The sequence below is a fragment of the Candoia aspera genome, chromosome 2 (genome assembly GCF_035149785.1).
Source record: "Candoia aspera isolate rCanAsp1 chromosome 2, rCanAsp1.hap2, whole genome shotgun sequence".
Classification (NCBI taxonomy): domain Eukaryota; kingdom Metazoa; phylum Chordata; class Lepidosauria; order Squamata; family Boidae; genus Candoia; species Candoia aspera.
Window position 1 is genome coordinate 61,386,091 of NC_086154.1, and position 12,586 is coordinate 61,398,676.

Below are 12,586 nucleotides of genomic sequence, written 5' to 3' on the forward strand. Positions count from 1 at the left end.
TGGGGTTGGAGCTGAGGCTCGGGTCGGGTTGGGTGGGCGTCCATGGCTCCGGGAGTCCGCGGTGCCTCTGGCCTTGGTCGGTCCTCCTCTGTCTCTTGCCGCGCGGCTCGCCCTCCTTGCCCGCGCCGTTCCGGCCTCATCTTGCTGGTCTTCTCGCCGTCTACTCCTCCCGCGGCTCGTTGTCGTCCGGTGGGGCTCGGCGAGGCTGAGTTTATGACTCTCAGCTTTATGTCATGCGCTGCCTCCCCCTGAATAACAATCAGACACTGGTTTGCGAATCAGGTTCTGGTTTATTGCAGGGCAGGTACAGCGTTGGTAGAAAAAAGCTGAGAGTGACAGGAGCGCGCCGGTGCGGGGTTTAAATACCCCGCGCCGGTCAGCGCCCCCTCGCTCACGGTCACGTCACCCCCCTTTGTCCCATGCGTTGCCCTACCGGTGGGTGAGGGTTTCCGGGATCGCCCATCATCAGGTTTCCATTCTTCTGCTGATTGCTTTCAGCTGGGCGATCCCCGTTGTATTGCCGCTGATGGTTTGGGTGGCTCCGTGATTCATTTGGCTATTGTTTGTTGGCCGTTAGTCGTTGTAGGTTGATGGCTACTTAACTTGTACCCCTTCACCTATTTCCTTGTCATTGTCATGAGTGCCATTGCGCTGATGACTTTAGCTCAACGGCACTCATGACAGTAGGTGGCTTGATAATTAAGAAAACAGTGGGAAGAACCTAAGGAGACTAAGCCAGAAGAGCAAGAGGAATGTTCATTCTGGAACTCCTTTGCTGGTGAAGTTCAGAGATGACTGTGTTGGCTGATCCTGAACCAAGGGAACCACAGCAGTGGAGGGGAAACATGCCTTTTTTTGCTTCTCTACTTTTGCCCTTTGAGATGCAAGTCCTATTGACAGCTGGAGCCTGCTCAAACATGCCATGATTTCACTATTTTTCTCACAATTCCAACATTTGTTAAAAGCCCACATAAAATGTGAATAAATGGACCAATCGGAAAGAAGCTGTTAGATTAGGAAGGAGAAAAAGAAGGCTAGAAGTAGCTGCACGCAAGGACTCTGTGTTCAATTAAACCAATGGATGAAATTCAGCTACTGTAGTGACTTGCTACCAACCATGCATCTCTGCTTTCCAGTTCTGGATGCAGATCCACTCTTCTTAATGCTCCATAAGGGTATTCACTGTCTATTGACCTCTTTAAACATCTCTGATACCCTCTCCTCCCTTTAAAAAAATCGACTGCAGTTGGAGATTGTTGACCTTGGAAAGGGGAATAGCCTGCTGTTTCTCTCCATCTAGTAGAAGAGCGCCCCCTGGTGCTGCAAAAGAGCCAACAAATCGAAGTCCATTACAATATCACCCAAGGACAACAATGATCGTAGGTATGTTTCAATGGGCAGTTATCTCTCACTTCTTAAAAAAAAAAAATCTGCGAGCCTCAGCTAGAGCTCATGATTTCCCCAGGACATGCGCCGCAACACAGCTGATCAGATGGCAGGCAGGCTACAGTAGGGCAGTAGAACTCGGACCACGGGGAGAGTTTTCGGTTGCAATACTGTGGCCTACCGCTCTGCGCCACCCAAGGCTTTCCCCCCAAGATTAGGCCGGGTGATTTCCCTGAGAAATGTGCACAGGCTCACATGGCTTTTTCAACATTTTGCATGTATTCAAGACCCTAAATCAGAAAATGTTTTCCATATTTTATTCTTTTATGCCACCTTGTCACACAGATTGCATGGTTCTCTTGGGACCTGTAATATGTGGAGTCCTTGGTGCTCTCTGAGCTTGGTGGTTTGCTGGCAGATGTTTCATTACCTGACTAGGTAACATCTTCAGTGCATCTGCCAGCAAACCACCAAGCTCAGAGAGCACCAAGGACTCCACAGTTCAACCCTGAGCTACAGATACTCTTTCCTATTGGATCTGGAATATGCTGGGTATCCTCAGATTCCATATCTGTCTTGTCACTGTAGTTCAACGGTCAGCCTTGGTTAAGACCATCCCAAGTTCAAGAAGAAAATCACTTCAAAAATAGTATGTTTTAAGAAAAATTCTTACAAGCCAAATGCAATGCTTGGATTTGTAGTGCGAGCTTAAACGCCTTATCAGAAGCTGCCAGCCTTTACTGCATTTCTTAGTTTGGATTCTTGAAATTAAGCGTAAATTCTCATTTAGTATTCAGTCACTAACATGAGTTAGAATCACAGATGTGTATTGGAAGATTGGACTCTGTCACTCTTTATCTTTTAAATATCTTAAAAATAGAAGTCCTCTTGAAAAAGGACAGAAAGTGAGTAGAGAATGTTCATTATAGCCTAAAACTTACTTCACAAATTTTGCAGATCAGTATTCTAGAGCTAGAACATGGATGCTCAGTTTCAAAGAACACCAAATAAATGTATCTTGTGCAAACCCGTGATATATTGTTTTATACTTAAAATATGAATTTGGTTTCTGAGAGTATTATTACTGGTGTCATAATTGTAATTATGCCTTTTGTAGCTGTAGAGCTGTCTGTTGATGGGATCATTCAGACATCATGTTAACAAAACATGATTTCTGAATATCCAGTTTGGTCTAGTGGTTAAGGTGCTGGGCTGGAAACCAGGAGACTGAGAGTTCTAGTCCCGCCTTAGGCATGAAAGCCGGCTGGGTGACCTTGGGCCAGTCCCTCTCTCTCAGCCCAACTCACCTCACAGGGTTGTTGTGGGGAAAAGGGGAGGAAGGAGTAATAGGTATGTTCACCGCCTTGGGTTATTTATAAAAATAATAAAAGGTGGGATAATAAATAAATAAATAAATATTTAAAAAATCAAATCTCACAACTGGTGGGATCCATACAACACACAAAGCCACAACCAAATAAACCACATTTTGGCTCAGCATGTGTGAACCAGTTCCATGTACTGCAGCTTTCTCCAAGACTGGTCCCTCCAGCTTGGACTTAGGATATTGAAATTCAGTGTGTCTGGAGTACATTACAGTAGATTGCCTGAGGCAGATTTACTGCAACCTCATACCAATCTTGCATGGGGAATGTTGAGAAATCATTGCTCGGTAGTAGAACATAGAGAAAAAGGGTTTTTTTTAATCCCTGTTACCTCCAGTTAAAAGGGCCTCCAATGTGGCTCAGAAAGTTTGAGAGAAAGACCCAGAGCGTAGCCATCAATTAGAAAGCATAGAATCAGATAGGACTATTGACCTAAGCCAAAATACAAGGTGGTAAGGTGTAATGGTTAGCACAGTCTTGCTAGGGCTTTGAGGGAACCAGGTTTCAATTCTTGCTCAGCCATAAAGCTTGATAGGTTACTTTGGGTCAGTAAACTTGTTAGCACCTTGAGCTGCTGGAAAGAAAGCTATAAAATAAGTGAAATATAGCAGTTCACAAAGACAGATAAGAGTAAAGCCCTAATCATGACAATAATGTCAAGAGGATCTATGTTCTGTACATTTTCAAACATTATCTTCATATTATTTTGTTCTCTTTGGTGCAGCGACATGTTTAAGCTACACACCTACTCAGGTTCTAATCTGACAGAGAATGGAGAAAGGAACGTCCCATCCAGCAGCGTCTACAATATCATCTATTATCGGAAAGCACTAAATTGATGTCATCACTATACTGTTTTATTAACCCCTGCCAATAAGACGTGACATACAATTTTTGCAACATTCATGGATAAACAGTTATTGCACTAGCACTGCAAGATACTTTTTTAAAATCTTAAATGCTGCCTCTGGGCAATCCAGCTTTCAAAAAACCTTTTTTGTGTGTGTGTGGAGAAAAAAAAAAAATATATATATATATATATAGAGAGAGAGAGAGAGAGAGAATTCCACTATTTACAAGGACAGGCAAACTTTTGTGGCTCAGAGGGACCCCTCAGAGCACATGGATTCCTTGTTCTTCGCTGGAGCGCAAGGCCAAGCAAGGGCCTTCTCTTTGGCTTTGTTCAGGAATTCTGCTCCAGATCCCAATTTTCCAGCTGCAGGGAACAGGGGAAAATAGTTGTTGCCTGTTGCTCAGCCGGGCTGCAGAGGAAAATAGATGGGGCTCTGCAGGCTGCCAATGGAATGGCAGAAGGCTGCAAGTTGCCCAGATATAGTTCAGAAGACAGCCAGGAATTCACTAGCTTTACTGCCTGCTGGATCTGGCAGAGAAGTAAATCCTGAAGATTTCTTCTAGCTCAGCCTAAGTCTCTCCTGACATGAGTACTATAAATAATTCTGAGTCCCTCCATCCAAAAGGGGCCATAAAGCTTATTCGCAGCCCGACTCTGGCCATTCCTTGCTGATATTCAAGCCAAGTACTCCAGCTTGTATGAAGACAGAACAGAACAAAGTGGGGAGGGTAATTTCTTGTAAAGCACTTTTGGGCTTTCCCCAACCAAAGATGTCTGGGTGAGCTATAAGACTGTTATGTTAGGGAGATCAAGTTTTTCTGTAGCTTCAGGAAAGAGTCCCAAAGAGGTAATGGTGAGGAAGAGAGACCCAAGAAGGTGCACTTGCCAGGTTAAGCCCTGAGGAGGATGAGTTGCGCAAGAGCTTCTCTCACAAGTGATCATTACTCTGAAATCAGGCCTGAGGGTGGAAATTGGGGCAGGTCAGCTTGTGGGAGCCCTGGCTACTTCCTTGCTACTTGAAGAACAGATGCCATGTGTGTAGAAGGTGCAGAACACAGCAAGGAAGGAGAGTGTTGGAAGCTGAGGGAGGAAGGGCATGAAATTAGCGCTTTCTGTCAGTGAAGGAGTAGGAGAATCCCCTTAGGTAACCGGAACCATAAAGTTCACTTCCCCAATGGAGTCCTTAAAGAGTCACAAAAAGAGAGAGGCCCATTGAATAGAGCATGAGCGGTGCAGTAGCTGAGAGGTGTCAGCCTGCCACTGTCTTGCCTTTCTGCTGCAAAAGGTACACCACAAAAGTGAAATGGCCCTAAGGAGAGGGGTGTTTAACAGTGGGCAACAAGTTGGGGCATGTCAGCCCAACAAGACACACCTGATGAAGAAACCAATTTCATACAGTCAGGACTACCTTTATTGTAACAGCTGTAGGAGCAGAACCTTGCAAGTCTGAATGTGCTTCTTCCTGGGAGCTAGTGAGGGGCTTGTCTGAGATGTTTTCTCAAGTTGTTTTCTTGGTCCAGGCTCAAACCCCTCATTCATGACCTTTGCCTTGGTAGCAGCGGTTCCTCCTGTCCTCCAAGGCCATTCCCTCTGCCCTCTACAAAGCATGTCTGAAGGGCAAGCAGGCAATTGGAAGATAGAGGCAGAGATTTCTCAGTTCACAAGCTGTAGGAGACCTTGGTTTCGGTCCCTTTCAGAGTTCCTTTTCCAAGGGGTTTGCTTTGTCCTTGCCCCTGTCCTCCCTTGGCCACTTCACACTGCTACCTTTTCATTCCACAAGTACTGGAGATATCACAGTTGCATTTGCTGCATTCTGCAACCTATAGCAAGGCACCTGGCTGTTTGTCAGCTCCCCTGAACACAGATTGGGTAAGAATGGATAATAAGGTTAGGACTGATAACTGGGAGTCCAAGGTCAAATGTATAATGTCTCTGCCTTATTCATTCTCCTGGTCCCAGCTATGGAAAACAAAATAATACACAGTGAGCATGATCAGAAAGAAACAGTGGATATGCTTGCCTCTCTCTCATATCTACATCTCTACAGGCTTCATAATCATGGGAAGGTTTAGAGGGGGCAAGCTTTTTGTAGCCAAGAGACTCACTCAATTTTTTTAAAAAGAGCTGATTGCTGCAAAGGGGGTGGAGAAACATCAGACATGTGGTTGGATGGATTTGAAAGAGTCTTTATTGCTTTGTGTGTGTGTGATAAGCCTATTTCAGGACTTACACTTCATTTTGCAAGTTTCCCACCTCAGAATGGTGGGAAATGGCATTGTCTGCTTTTAAGCATCATGCTTACAGAGGACCTCACAAAGGAGACTGGGACCTTAATAGATTTTGGGAGGGGGGATTAAAATTCCTCCTCTTCCTCCATTTCCTTTTATCATGTTAATGTAGTCACATTATCTGTCAGCCTACCATTGATTGTCTGAGTCTCCCAGGGCTGTGAGTTAGCATAGAAAAAGGGGCCATGGGTGGCTAATCCTAATAACCACAGAAATTAGTGCCAGCATTCATGGCCTAATGGATACAGTGTCTTTTATTTCAACATCAGGGGCTTTTGCAACAGATGAGAACAATGCTATCAATTTGTTTAGAGCCTCAAATAGCATTTGTGTCTCTGACTGGTAGAAATCCAAATCTACTCTCTTCTGAAGTGTTCTTTCTTTTACATCACCACTATAAGCCATGTCATCTCAGGAGACCGGCTGAAATCAGTGTGACCCTCTGACTCTTTTGAAATATCCCCTACTTAACTCACTCCTAGGAGTCATTCAGCTGGACACCACCAAGCTGAAAGTAAACCCAACTTTTATGCCCAAGGTGAATTCAATTTTCCAGGGCCAGGAAGCGATGCACCCTTCCTTCTGCCCCAACCCTACAAATCCATCTAGAAAAAGTGGCACGCTGGCTAGGGAATTCTGGGGGTTGAAGTACACACCTCTTAAAGTTGCCAAGTTTGAAAAATACTGATTTAGATGATCTGGAGACCCAGCCAAACAAATGAAGAAATCTAATGGGCCATTTTCTATCTTCTTCAGTCTGAAAGGAACCCTGAGATCTGAGGGGACTTTAAATATTGCCCTGCCTAAAAGGGTACAGCTCTGATACAGTCCCCAAGGGGGAGGGACTTGGAAGGTTATGTTTTCTAAAGCATAACTCTGCTTGGAACCTGTTTTGGTTGATTGGGAAGGGAGAGGTCATTTAGGAGCAATAAGAAATATCATGTAGCTCTTAAAAAGCAAGCAAAAAGAAACAAGGGCACACCATAAAATATTCAGCTAAAGCATTTGCCCAAACACATCCAAGTTCCTGGGATGGGTAACACCCACCTGCCTACATTTATGCTGAGGATTTGGAGGGAAATCGCAGAAAAGCAGCCCTTGAGAAATGTGGCTTCAGAGATGCTGTTCTTCTGGGAGATCATCTTCAGGCCTTCCTCTCCCATCCATATGCTACCTTGTATAGAAAGGTTATTATAAAATGCCCAGAAGGAGAGCAGATTGTTGGGCCCATCTTGTGGTGCTTTAACCATAACAGGACCCTCTAAATTAGAGGAGCAAAACCTGTTGCCTTGGATTTCTTTTGCCCTCCCCACCACCCCAAAACAATCAACCTTCCAAAAGCTGCCATCAAATTACAATTTTTAATATGCCAGAAGGGGAAAGCTGCATTGGAAGTAATCATGATGAAGTATCTAATTTAATCTGTTTAACCAAAATGCTACTTTAATTATTCAAATATTTCTTATCCTAGCCTTGCCCAATTCATTGTCTTATTGTTATCTATTTCTTGGAACAGGCCAGGTGTTGCTTTGTTGCCTTTAGCCTGAAGAAACTGCAAACCCATTTTAAAAGGTAATTTATGGGATGTATATGTTGCTTTCCTTGATGTACTGTATAGTTTTCCCCCTTCCCATTTTTCCTCACAACAACCCTGCAAAGTAGGTTGGGTTGAGAGAAACAAATGGCCCAAAGCCACCCAGGGAGTTTCTCCAGTACTAGCTCAACCCTCTTTCTCTTCCTTCTATCACAACAGCATTCTGAATATAGGCTGTGTGCCAGATAGGTTTGGTCGCTCAATCCATATTCTCCAATCACCTGCCCTCATGGCTCTGGATCACATACAGAGCCCTGCCCCCTGCTGGAAACCCAGAAAAGCATCCCTTGTTTTAAAAAGCAGGGCAGATTTAAGGGAGAAGCTTGTGAACTGAGGCTGGACAATAGTAGGGGTTTACCATCTCCTCAACAGTATCTGGTTAAAGTGGAATTGTTATCAAATCTGGAGGAAGTCCAGGTAAATGAACCAGAAGAACCTTTGCTTTGAAAAATTGCTATTTTGCTAGAAATAATTTACCAGTCAAGCCAGGAATTAGTACTAGATTTTTCCTTTTTTTATGTGGTGCTGTCTAAATTGTCTTTTATTTCTCTGTAAAATATAGTGAATTGCGTGTGATTCAGATTTTACACATTCTTCAGGCTGGGCATGATGATACTAACTTTATTTATAATCTTTTTATGGTCTATTAATATTAAATTGCAAAATCTTCCAATAGATAGGAAAATATGACATTTGTAAGCAGACCAGCTCAATTCCTTCCAGGAATTTTGCATTTTCCTTTTTAATCTCCTTTTAAGTTGCCAACTGCATCATCAAGAACTGAACAGTTGTGTTGTTTATATTTTCCAATATGAGTTTAACTTTTAAAGTTAATGACATTTATATTGTATCTGTTTAAATAAAGTTTGATTTTGTTTATCTCTGGTGAGATTCCTCTATCTGCCAAACAGGGAAGAGCTGAATAATCTAGCCACTTGTCTCTGTGCTGAATGGCCAGGATGATATGCTATTGAAAATATTTCTCTTTTTGTATTTTTATCCTTTAATCATCAGAAAGGTAGCACAGAGTGTAACAACCCACACAGAAGTCAGGGGTGGCTGCCAGGCGAAGCACCCCCAGAAAGTTAAGCCACTACCCCAAAGCACGAAGCAGGGTCAGGGTGAGAAGACCCAGAAGGTTCCTGGGGGAGAGCTGAGACCTTCAGCCTGATATTCTATAGCAGTGTTTTTCAAACTTGGCAACTTTAAGATGTGTGGACTTCAGGATTCCTCAGCCAGCATGGGAAGATGAAATTCCACAGCCAGCATGGGAGTTGAAGTCCACACATCTTTAAGTTGCCAAGTTTGAAAAACACTGTCCTATAGTTTTAGGCGTTCTGCGATAAAGACTTTCTATTTAATATCCAGTCATCTGTCTTCCCAAGGAAAATAGTCTAATAAAGTTTTCGCAAACCCTCTTGCAATCAAAGTGCAGAAAATAGACCAACATATTTTTCCTGGTTGTTTAAGAAGAATGATAGGGCAGTTGAGTCTGGAGATGGCAGCAGGATTCTTTTTGCAGGCAAATTCCAGCTGGGAAAGACTTTTGTCAACTGCTTACTTCTTATTTGGCAGTTCACAGAGGCAGCGAAGAAGCCGTTCAGGAGAATTAAGGGGTAAAGACTCATAGGCATCTACTTTGGAGGGAGCTGCTGTGCTATGCTTTAGAACCAGAGTCATGATATTGAAGTGGGCAGCTTGTCCTTGCCTACTTAACAGTTCAGCTAGGGTGGTGTATGGTGACTTTAATCTGGTCTGCTTTTGGAGAGCTGGACAGAAAAGAATCCCATTTGTAATGGCAGTAATTGTGGTAATTGAGGGCAGCTGTGCATAGTATAATTGATCCAAGTGAATGCTAGCTAGCTGGCTTGAATCTGCTGTTCCCCTTTGCCTGCTTCTCAGCTTGTTTCTGATTAGCAAGACTCAAACAGCCTTTCCCAGCCTGTGCCCTCTGGATATGTTGAGTTACAGCTCTCACATTTCTAGCTAGGATGACTTTTATAACCTGAGGGGTAGCCAGATAGGTGATGATTACCCCAGCAGGAGCAGAGTTACTTGTGAAAGCTTGTTTATTAAAAGGAAAGAAGATGGGGCTGTGCTTAAACCATGTGTTCGGAAAGGCCCATCTCTAGGCTGGAGATTCAGGTCCTGAATTCCCTTGGCATTTTGAAATTTAAACCTGTTGCTGGAAATAAGGCTGACATGATATTAAAAACCATTTCTCTTGGATTCATTCATTTCATTTCTAGCCTAGCAACCTCCAGCTGCACAAGAAATGGAAGAGCCAGCCTGTCTCTTCTCCACTGCAGATTCACCAGGTGGTGTGCCAGGAGCTGTATCTCTTGAACTTTGCTTATAATGTGCTCTTAAAAGCAACACAGGACCACCACCATGCCAAACAAAACATGCAGCCAACTCTAGGTGGGACTTGAGGGTAACATGGCGGCTAGAGACACATTCTGCAAATTTGTTTTTAAACGATTGTTGAATAAACCTCAACAAACAAGGCCATGTTTAGCATTTCATGCTGAGTCAAACCCAAATAAAGCACTTCATAAGGTAAAGGTAAAGGTTTCCCTTGACATTAAGTCCAGTCGTGTCCGACTCTAGGGGGCGGTGCTCATCTCCGTTTCAAAGCCGAAGAGCCAGCATTTGTCCGTAGACACTTCCGTGGTCATGTGGCCGGCATGACTACACGGAACGCTGTTACCTGCCCGCCAAAGCAGTACCTATTAATCTACTCACATTTGAATGTTTTTGAACTGCTAGGTTGGCAGGAGCTGGGACTAGCAATGGGAGCTCACCTCGTCACGCGGATTCAAACCGCCGACCTTCCAATCGGCAAGCTCAGCAGCTCAGCGGTTTAACCCGCAGCGCCACCGTGTCCCAGTGAAAGCACATCATAGGGATCAGCATATTGTGCCAACCAGCTTGTAACTTCAAGGGCAGCACAATCGCTGCCGGAAGTATTCTGTCCATTGCTTTGTTTTTGAAAAGTAAAATATCAGCCTTTGAAACTTTTATGCCTTTGAATTTTCATCCCACCCTGCTTCTGACAATGCTGCCACCAAGAACCGAGGGCAGCTGTTCACAAAAGGCCGTTGCAACCTTTTATTATTTTAATAAATCGCAAAAGTTGTAATATTCCTTTTATTAAGGACTGGATTCAAGAGATGTGTATCTGTTTTTGAAAAGGCAATTTTATCTATTAATCAAAAAATGACTCAAATATTTCTGTGGCATAAATTTTATGATATTTTGTAATGTTACACCGGTGTTTCTCAACCTTGGCCACTTGGAGATATGTGGACTTCAACTCCCAGAACTCCGTAGGCAGCATGCTGACTGGGGAATTCTGGGAGTTGAAGTCCACACATCTCCAAGTGGCCAAGGTTGGGAAACAGTGTTAGACAATTATTTTTCCCCTAAGGTAGATTTAGATATCTGTTTGACATTTGTTTGAATGTGACATATAATGATGGCTTTCCCCTTTTCTGCTGTGTATAGTTTTTCTACCCCTTTCTGTAAAACTTGTTAATAAATTATAGTAAATAAAATTTAAAAAGAGACAGACCTATTAGATACGGGGCGGGGCAACCGGGCGCATCCCCCAGTCCGCATGAGCTAATGTCCTTCCGTTCCGGAGAAGGAAGAGTTAAGCTAAGCCTCCCCGTCTGAAGTTGAGCCCCCCTCTCCCGTCTGCCTCCAGAAGCCGGGGAACTTAATTGTTTCCTTGCGCAGAATCTCTCCTGCCCCCTCCTTTCAGCCAAAGCGAGGGGGATCGGTGCATAATAGAAACCAGACTCCCAAGGAAAGCGAGATATTTTCTCCGCCATAGTCCGCCTTCCCATCGAAGTTCTTGGCCAGCTGTTTTTCTCATGATCGGGGGAGCGGAGGGGGCGAGCTTTGTGCTGCCCTCTACCGATCAAGGCCCCGTAAAAGGCGAGCTCGCTTTCCCTTGCGGAGCCTACGCTCCGCAGAAGCGGGCCGTGCAGGTCCCCCGTAAGGGAGACCGCTTTTCTTCCCCCGCTGTCGGATTTTCGCTGCAATATAACTTTCTTAAAGTTTACGTGGTTCAGAATTCGAACCCTTCCCTTTGGGGCTGAGATCGATTCGGCACTGGGGGAAAGTGAATCAGGACGCCGAGCGAGCCAGGAAGGACTGACCGCCAGCAGCGGACCCACGCCGCCTCTCTCTCGCCGTTCCCTGCCCAAAAGCCCCATGCAGGCGTGGGATTTGAAGCGCCTCGAAAGACATTCCTGTCACTGCGGGCCTGTTCGTCCTCTTGCTCCTGCCTCCTCCCCGAGAAACCACGGTATAGCTGATTAGGTTAGCCCGAAAACTTTTCCAGCACTCGCCCTCAAAAAAGGCGCCCTTCCTGCCCCTCCTCTTTGAGATGCCAGACTGGCGAGCGTCCACGTGCCTCGTCCACTCGTGCTGGAAGTGACGTCCCCGCTTATCCCCTCCACGTTTGGGAAGCGGGAGCGGTTGTGCGTTATTCCTCGGCTGGGAGCGCGGGTGAGTCGCTTGAGGCATTTGGTGGCTGGGGACTAGGTTCTGCTTCCCTCCCTCCCTCCTCCGCCCGGGAGCCCCCCGCCCCTACGGCAGGGAAAGCCAGAACAATTGGCTGGTTATTCCAGATGGGGCCAAGAATTTCGGAATTCTGCAAGACAGTTCGAGAGGGGATAATTTATCGCCCGCCCGCAAACCCCCATTCCACCTTTAAACTGAAGTAGCAATCTTTGGGCTGCGTCCCCCGTACCCGCGGCTGCAGGGGTTGGACCTGAGAACGTAGGAAGATAGCCACCGCTTGTCGGAGCTGAACTTCCCGGCTCCCACATCTTTAGATGCTATGATGATTTGCCAAATCGAAACCATTTCCTTTCCTTTCCTTTCCTTTTGTAGCCCCTTTGATGCAGGGACTTCTTGTTGTGTTTTGTACAGCCTCAGGTACATCAGCCATGCCGTATACATTTTAAATATATATATGAAAATGAGGCGTGGCACATAATTTAGGGTCTTTCAGTTCAGAATGTGGGTGGTAGTGTATGAACCACAGTGGTTACATCTGTCTGCAGAG

General features: G+C 45.0%; 1 protein-coding gene across 4 annotated transcripts in view; it reads left to right on the top strand.

Moving 5' to 3' along the window:
* The window catches only part of HYAL2 (hyaluronidase 2), a 138,323-nt gene that overhangs the window by 21,998 nt on the left and 103,739 nt on the right, over window positions 1-12,586 (top strand). The gene's annotated exons all lie outside the window — the stretch shown is intronic.